Raw genomic sequence first — 9,201 nt, forward strand, 5'->3', positions numbered from 1 at the left:
ATGACCATGAAAAGGGGAGACACAAATTGTACAATATGAAGTCCATATAGCCTGGAGGAGGACATTATTGTCCCAAAAAACTCCAGTGGCACTGACCCAATGATAATTTGTTGAGATCTTTATTCATAAGAGGAGGGAAAAAGAATGGGCATTACAGCATAGGACAAAGGCCTCAATGGGATAAGACAACCTCCTGTATTGACTATTGGTTGTTCCAGCCCAACAATACATTTAATCTTTATATGACACTAAAACACCTGAATTAATTAAACACAACCAAACAATTAAGAGCCCTGATGGTATAGGTGACCTGAATAAGTGATATTCTAACATCAGGTGTGCTAATAATTTGTTATGTACTGTAGGTTCACCAGCGGACCTCTATCAAAACACCCATGTCGACTGGATTCACCCTGTGAAAATGAGCAATGGTACAGCAGCATCAGTTTCTACTTCTACTACTTTGTCCTTTTCCAGATATGAAAGGAGAAATCCCTCAGTTATACAAGATGGTTGTCATATGCTGTGCTTTGGTCAATCTGAATGATTCTGTTGTGCCATTTGAGTAAGGAGCACCTTCACCTTGTCGTCATGACAAAAGTGCCCCCTTAAACCGTATGAATATATAACATGTAATTTAGAACAACATGTAAAAGACTATTGTTTATGTAAACATACTGTACTATGTTGTTGTATGGGTGAAATTGTAAGTATTTTGTGTGTCATCTCTGCTTTGCCCCATTGAGTACAATGTATTTCTTATAGCCTAACAATTCTTTATTTTACAATTTAAACACATTTAGCATAGACTACCACAACAATTACATTTTCTAAGGGAAACCATCTTCATCATCACAGTAGCACCTCCAGCCACTCAGACCTTCTGGGAGAAAAGTATCTGGCATTGAACTTGGTAGTAGTTGTGTGTATGTTTTAAGATAAGGATCCCATCTCCTGCTTCCAGACATTTCACCACCTAGATTACAAGGGTTGGATTTGTACTAAACAATTTAATGTCAGCACAAGGCATGTACAAAATCAAGTATAGTATAATTTGTAAGTCGCTCTGGATAAGAGCGTCTGCTAAATGACGTAAATGTAATGTAAATGTAAATAATGATTAGCCTCATATACATTGTCTAGTGGTATCGTTTTTAAATTGAGAACAAATAGCTCAACAATATATAAACAATGTGTGAGTTAAGGTATTCTCTGCTTCAGATGCAGAATGTCAAGGGGTGCCTTGCAAATGCCCATAACACTAATGCCATCATACTGTAGGCCATTGGTTCCTAACTCCGGTCCTCGAGTACCCCCAACAGTACACAGTTTTATTGTAGCCCCGGACAAACAAACCTGATTCAACTTGTCAACTAATCATCAGGTCCTCAATGAGTTGAATAATCATGTTTGCTGTTGGGAGTACTGAAGGACTGGAGTTGGGAACCACTGCTGTAGGCCTATGGCTGCATTGGTGTTGCATACCATAATAAGCTGTAAAATGGGTTCACATGGCTGATATCCTGAAAGAAGAGTGACAAAATACAACTAATTGGAGCGCTTCAGACTGAACAAAGAGGTACTGTTTGTTCATTTGAGAATACACCACAGAAACACAGACAAATTAGAGACAGATTCCCTTCCCCTCTTTATTGCAAGATTGTAATATGTGATTAATTAACATTGACACTACTTCATCATGAAAAACAAGTTTAAACACTTCACATCAAAGAATTAACACTTTCATATCAATTTAAAGTGTAAAAGTAAGCTAACATATTTAAAGGTTGGACATCTTAGTAACAAGTAGGCTATTATTACTACAGCATAATTTCAGGTGAACAAAATAAAGTAAATACCAGAGGTGGGGAACCTCGCTCCACTGATCCCTGATCTACTGGGTGAGCAGACTTCTGTTCCAGCCAAGAAATAGAACACTTGATTGATAAATTGAATCAGGTGTGTTAGTGCTGGGCTAGAACAGAAGCCTGCACACACCCAGCAGGGTTGGCCTGCTCCAGTTGTAATAGGTTTATACATAGTGTGTGACTTTTAAACAGTATTTTTGTTTTAAATTTGCTAACATACAGTAGGTACACATAATCCATGGATGAACCCTTATTCTTTTGCAACATTTATTGGGACCTCTTCATCTGCAGACAGGGTTTCACAAGTCTCTGTATCTGAGGACAGAAAACATTACAAAGAATCAGGCTGCATTATACTCAAATTCGACAGCACTGAATATTATGTTGCTATATACAGTGCATTCGGAAAGTATTCAGATCCCTTCCCTTTTTCCACATTGTTACGCTAGAGCCTTATTCTAAAATGGATTAAATAATAAAAATTATAATAATTCTTCACACAATACTCCATAATGCCTAAGCGAAAACAGATTTCTAGAAATGTTGGCAAATTTATAAACTATTAAAAACAGAAATACCTTATTTGCATAAGTATTTAGACACTTTGCTATGACACTCGAAAAATTTAGCTCAGGTGCATCCTGTTTCCATTGATCATCCTTGAGATGTTTCTACAACTTGATTGGAGTCCACCTGTGGTAAATTCAATTAATTGGACATGACTTTGAAAGGCACACACCTGTCTATATAAGGTCCCACAGTTGACAGTGCATGTCAGAGCAAAAACCAAGCCATGAAGTCAAATAAATTGTCCGTAGAGCTCCGAGACAGGATTGTGTCGAGGCACAGATCTGGGGAAGGGTACCAAAACATTTCTGCAGCATTGATGGTCCCCAAGGACACAGTGGCCTCCATCATTCTTAAATGCAAGAAGTTTGGAACCACCAAGACTCTTCCTAGAGCTGGCTGCCCGGCCAAACTGAGCAATCGGGGGAGAAGGGCCTTGGTCAGAGAGGTGATCAAGAACCCGATGGTCACTCTGACAGAGCTCCAGAGTTTCTCTGTGGAGATGGGAGAACCTTCCAGGACAAGTATCTCTGCAGCACTCCACCAATCAGGCATTTAGGGTAGAGTGGCTAGATGGAATCCACTCCTCAGTAAAAGGTACATGAAAGCCCGCTTGGAGTTTGCCAAAAGGCACCTAAAAGGACTCTCAGACCAGAAACAAGATTCTCTGGTCTGATGAAACTTAAATGCCAAGTGTCACATCTGGAGGAAGCTTGGCACCATCCCTACAGTGAAGCATGGTGGTGGCAACATCATGCTGTGGGGATGTTTTTCAGCGGCAGGGACTGGGAGACTAGTCCAGGAAAGATGAAAGGAGCAAAGTACAGAGAGACTGGGGTGAAGGTTCACCTTCCAACAGGACAAAGACCCTAAGCACACAGCCATGACAACGCAGTAGTGGCTTCAGGACAAGTTTCTGAATGTCCTTGAGTGGCCCAGCCAGAGCCCGGACTTGAACCCGATTTTAACATCTCTGGAGAGACCTGAAAATAGCTGTGCAGCGAGGCTCCCCATCCAACCTGACAGAGCTTGAGAGGATCTGCAGAGAAGAATGGGATAAACTCCCCAAATACAGGTGCGCCAAGCTTGTAGCGTCAACCCAAGAAAACTCAAGGCTGTAATCGCTTCCAAAGATGCTTCAACAAAGTACTGAGTAAAGAGTCTGAATACTTATGTAAATGTGATATTTCAGCTTTTTTTAATATACATTGGCAAAAATGTCTAAAAACCTGTTTTTGCTTTGTGATTATGGGGTATTGTGTGTAGATTGAGGAGGGGAAAAAAAGAAATGTTATCAATTTTAGAATAAGCCTGTAACGTAACAAAATGTGGAAAAAGACAAGGAGTCTGAATACTTTCCGAATGCACTGTGTGTGTGTGTATAGATAGATATTTTGATAAACTGAGGACATATCTATCTCGCTAGGGACTGGAGAATCTTTTCATAATGCCCTCCCACAAAGGTACCTGCCCTATCCAATGTAACCTACTCTCCCTCTGAAAACTGGAACTGCTAGCTAATTCTTTCACCCTCTTCCATGGCTGTTAGCTAGCTAACTAGCTACAAATGCATTTCAAGTCACAACGATAAACACATCAAGATAGCTACAGTGGAGCCTCATTTAAAAGTTGCGTCATACTGCAGCACAGCTTGCGGGATGTTGCGGAATGTTATGGCACGTTGGAGTGCATGACATCATAGTAAAATACTATCAGTCATTGTAGCCATTAATGCTAGTTCGACCACCAGAGGGCATCTTCAAGGGCGTCTTTATGAAATGTCCTGGGCTGGAGTGGATACACATGGTCTGCGGTTGTGAGGCCGGTTGTACATACTGCCAGTGAAGTCATTGTAGTCAAGCCTTATTTAAAGAAAATATGTTAAATTTGATCACTTTAGATGCAGATAAATTTTCCTAGACAGCAGGAAATGCAAACTTGTAGTGTATTTGAGATTTTAAAAGTCTTCTAGATTTTGTAATTTTCACGTAGAAATTTCTCAGACTTGATTTGCCCTAACAAAAAACGGGTCAACCCCTACAAAAATGTCCATTAATTATAATCCACATAATAATTCACGTTTCCTGTTGCTGCAGGATTATTTTCCTGCTGTAGCAAACTGGCTCAAATTAAGATCCTACATCTGTAATGGTATTCATGATGTAAGCAGATATGAATGCGCTTCGGCTGGACCCTAACATAGGATGATGAGCTATTCCTAGTTCTACTACACTAAGGGCTAGATTCTATAAGATCTGCACTAGCGACATCCACATAGCGGTTGTTTTGGCGGTGTCGGAGGTGGAACTGGATTAGAGCTGTCAAATCCACAAGCGGCTCCTTGTGTTACCTTGTCACGGACACTGCCATTGGATGAAACGAAACCACACCCAACTTTACAGTGCCCTCGGACAGTAGTCAGACCCCTTGACTTTTTCCACATTTTGTTAGGTTACAGCCTTATTCTAAAATTGATTATAATTGTATTTTTCCCCCTCAATCTACACACAAATACCCCATAATGACAAAGCAAAAACAGTTTTTTAGAAATTGTTTCTAATTTATTAAAAATTAAAAACTGAAATATCACATTTACATAAGTATTCAGACCCTTTACTCAGTACTTTGTGTAAACACCTTTGGCAGCGATTACAGCCTCGAGTCTTGGTTTGACACTACAAGGTTGGCACACCTGTATTTGGGGAGTTTCTCCCATTCTTCTCTGCAGATCCTCTCAAGCTCTGTCAGGTTGGATGGGGAGCCTCGCTGCACAGCTATTTGCAGGTCTCCTCAAGTCCGGGCTCTGGCTGGGCCACTCAAGGACATTCAGAGACTTGTCCCGAAGCCACTCCTGCATTGTCTTGGCTGGGTCGTTGTCCTGGTTGAAGGTTGAAGGTGAACCTTCGCCCCAGTCTGAGGTCCTGAGTGCACTGGAGCAGGTTTTCATCAAGGATCTCTCTGTACTTTGTGCCGCTGAAAAACATCCCCACAGCATGATGCTGCCACCACCATTCTTCACCGTAGGGATGGTGCCAGGTTTCCTCCAGACATGACGCTTGGCATTCAGGCCAAAGAGTTCTGTCTTGGTTTCATCATTTACATTTTAGTCATTTAGCAGACACTCTTATCCAGAGCGACTTACAGTTAGTGAGTGCATACATCATTTTTTTATTTTTTATACTGGCCCCCCGTGGGAATCGAACCCACAACCCTGGCGTTGCAAACGCCATGCTCTACCAACTGAGCTACATCCCTGCCGGCCATTCCCTACCCTGGACGACACTGGGCCAATTGTGTGCCACCCCATGGGTCTCCCGGTCGCGGCCGGCTACGACAGAGCCTGGATTCGAACCAGGATCTGTAGTGGCACAGCTAGCACTGCGATGCAGTGGACTCAATCAAGTTGTAGAAACATCTCAAGGATGATCAATGGAAACAGGAAGCACCTGAGCTCAATTTCGAGTCTCATAGCAAAGGGTCTGTATACTTATGTAATTAAGGTATTTTTTTATTTTTAATACTTTTGCAAACATTTCTACAATCCATTAGAAGTTCATGCAGCCGCGTTACAAGTTCCTACACTCGATTGCGTGATGTTCTATTGTCTACACCTCAGAAAGTATTCACACCCCTTGACTTTTTCCACATTTTGCTGTGTTACAAAGTAAAATGGGTTTAATTGTCATTTTTTGTCTACACAAAATACTCTGTCAAAGTGGAAGAAAAATTATAATATATATATGACAAATTACTGTATTTATCCTGATTAGATAAGTATTCAACCCCGAGTCAATACATATAATAATCACCTTTGGCAGCGATTACAGCTGTGAGTCTTTCTGGGTAAGTCGCTAAGAGCTTTCCACAACTGGATTGTGTAACATTTGCCCATTATTCTTTTCAGAAATCTTCAAGCGCTGTCAAATTGGTTGTTGATAATTTGTAGACAACCATTTTCAGGTCTTGCCAAAACGGTAACTCGGCCATTCAGGAACATTCACTGTCTTCTTGGAAAGCAACTCCAGTGTAGATTTGGCCTTGTTTTTTAGGTTATTGTCCTGCTGAAACAGTGGAGGCTGCTGAGGGGAGGACGGCTCATAATAATGGCTGGAACAGAGCGAATGGAATGGCATCAAACTATGTGTTTGATGTATTTGATGCCATTCCACTGATTCCACTCCAGCCATTACCACGAGCTCGTCCTCCTCAATTAAGGTGCCACCAACCTCCTGTGTGCTGAAGGGTGAATTCTCCCAGTGTGTCCTGGAAAGCAGACTGAACTGAACCAGGTTTTCCTCTAGGATTTTGCCTGTGCTTGGCTCCATTCCTTTTCTTTTTTTATACTGAAAAACTCCCCAGTCACTAACGATTACAAGCATACCCATAACATGACGCAGCCACCACTATGCTTGGAAATATGGAGAGTGGTACTCAGTGATGTGTTGTATTGGATTTGCCTCAAACATAACACTTAGTATTCAGGACAAAAAGTTAATTGCATTGCCACATTTTTTGCAGGATTATTTTAGTGCCTTGTTGCAAACAGGATGCATGTTTTGGAATATTTTTGTTTGTACAGGCGTCGTTCTTTTCACTCTGTCAATTAGGTTAGTATTGTGGAGTAACTACAATGTTGTTGATCCATCCTCAGTTTTCTCCTATCACAGCCATTAAACTCTGTAACTGTTTTAAAGTCACCATTGGCCTCATGGTAAAATCCCTGAGCGTTTTCCTTCCTCTCCGGCAACTGAGTTAGGAAGGACACCTGTATCTTTGTAGTGACTGGGTGAATTGATACACCATCGGAAGTGTAGTCAATAACTTCACCATGCTCAAAGGGATATTCAATATCTGCATTTTTTTACCCATCTACCAATAGGTGCCATTCTTTGCGAGGCATTGAAAAACCTCCCTGGTCTTTGTGGTTGAATCTGTGTTTGAAATTCACTGCTCGACTGAGGGACCTTACAGATATTTGTATGTGTGGGATACAGGGATGAGGTAGTCATTCAAAAATCATGTTAAAGACTATTATTGCACACAGAGTGAGTCAATGCAATTCATTATGTGACTTGTTAAGCACATGTTTACTCCTGAACTTATTTAGGCTTGCCATAACAAAGGGGTTGAATACTTATTGACTCAAGACATTTCAGCTTTTCATTTTGAATTCATTTGTAAAAATGTGTGTAGGCCAGTGACAAATCTAAATTTAATCCATTTAAATTCAGGCTGTAAAACAACATAATGTGGAAAAAGTCAAGGGGTGAGAATGCTTTCTGAAGGCACTTTAAATCCCTCCATCCAAAAGAACATGAAAACATGCCTGTCATTATTTCTGTCAACGATAGAGGCTACACTTTCTGTCGCCGTTAGAACTTCTAACCTGGAAGGGATAATAAGAAAGGGAGTGGTTGGTGACACACGAGCAGCCGCTCACCGATTTGTCAGCTCATGCCACAGTTACACCTCCAACACCGCCGAAACATCCGCTATGCGGATGTCGGCCAACCCGGGTTAACGCTCGATCTGATTGAATCCAATGCACTAGGGTGCCATGTGGGACGTAGCCTCTGAGAGGGACAAGACACGGGGAGAGACATTCATTACTATTCTCTGTTAGATATGTTTACTATGCATGTCACTGTAGGGACAAGCTAAGGTCTTGGACAGAAGCATGTTAGTCAGCTAAACATCCGCTGCGCATGCAGTCGCTAGCACAAATCCACTACCAGTTGCAGAGGTTGTTTCCAATTATGATGTGTCCTGTTGTGCTGATGCATTCTAAGAGCTTGCCCCAGTAGAAATTGAGCATATGGAGTGGACACAGTTCTTGATTCTATGATAGTTGGCGAGAATTGTTTTAGCTTCTCTATCTAATCTGATCCATCAAACATTTGAATCTAAAACTATCAATCAATTCACCTCAATGGTCAGTTCTAGAGTTTCTCTGTATTATCACAGAACCATAACAATGTGAACAGCAAGAATTACGGTACAAACCATAGAAATATAATTCCTAGAATGGACAAAACCCCTTCAGACCACAGCAATTTGACTGGATCACTCATGGGTATACACGGAATGTCAATGTTTTAGTAATTCTATTTCAATGGTGAAAACACCTAAAAGAAAACCAAGGGGATCTGACCCAAGGCATCTGTCTGAATTAAACTTGAGTAACAGAGTAATATGTACAGTATCCGTTCTGGATTGTACTCTGCATTCACATTAACTCAATAGTAGGCTAGTACAGTACACATTTTCCATTCATGTTTTCTGTTCCCGCTCTAGAATTTGTGTGTCCTGCATTTCAGCTTATGTCTCTTTATCTGCAGCTCCACAGCATACACTAATAGGATCAGGGAGTTTAGCTTGTCAGACATGCTAAACCCCAGGCCTATGTGCCTTCTAATGCCTTCGGGATTTAACTGGTCGTCATATTGGCAAGTGGAAAACTAAAAGTAGCAAATACCTGCCCACTCATCTCAATGTCTTCTGATTTAATGACCACCGACCCTTGATTCCTTCTTACATGAGATGTGCTCAATAAGGCCATTAAAGGAATAGACTAGGTCTAAGTTGGGGTCGGTCAATTCCATTTCAAATCAGTCAATGGAATTGACCCCAACCCTGAACTAGCCAGATGCAGTCACCATGGAAAATATGCACAAAACTTCCAGAGGGGCTCTTTACCGAAGTATGATGCCTTGCATAATGGCACTGCAGCTACATTGAGAAATCGAGGTATTCAAAAGGATACAAG

The sequence above is a fragment of the Coregonus clupeaformis genome, chromosome 10 (genome assembly GCF_020615455.1).
Source record: "Coregonus clupeaformis isolate EN_2021a chromosome 10, ASM2061545v1, whole genome shotgun sequence".
Lineage (NCBI taxonomy): Eukaryota > Metazoa > Chordata > Actinopteri > Salmoniformes > Salmonidae > Coregonus > Coregonus clupeaformis.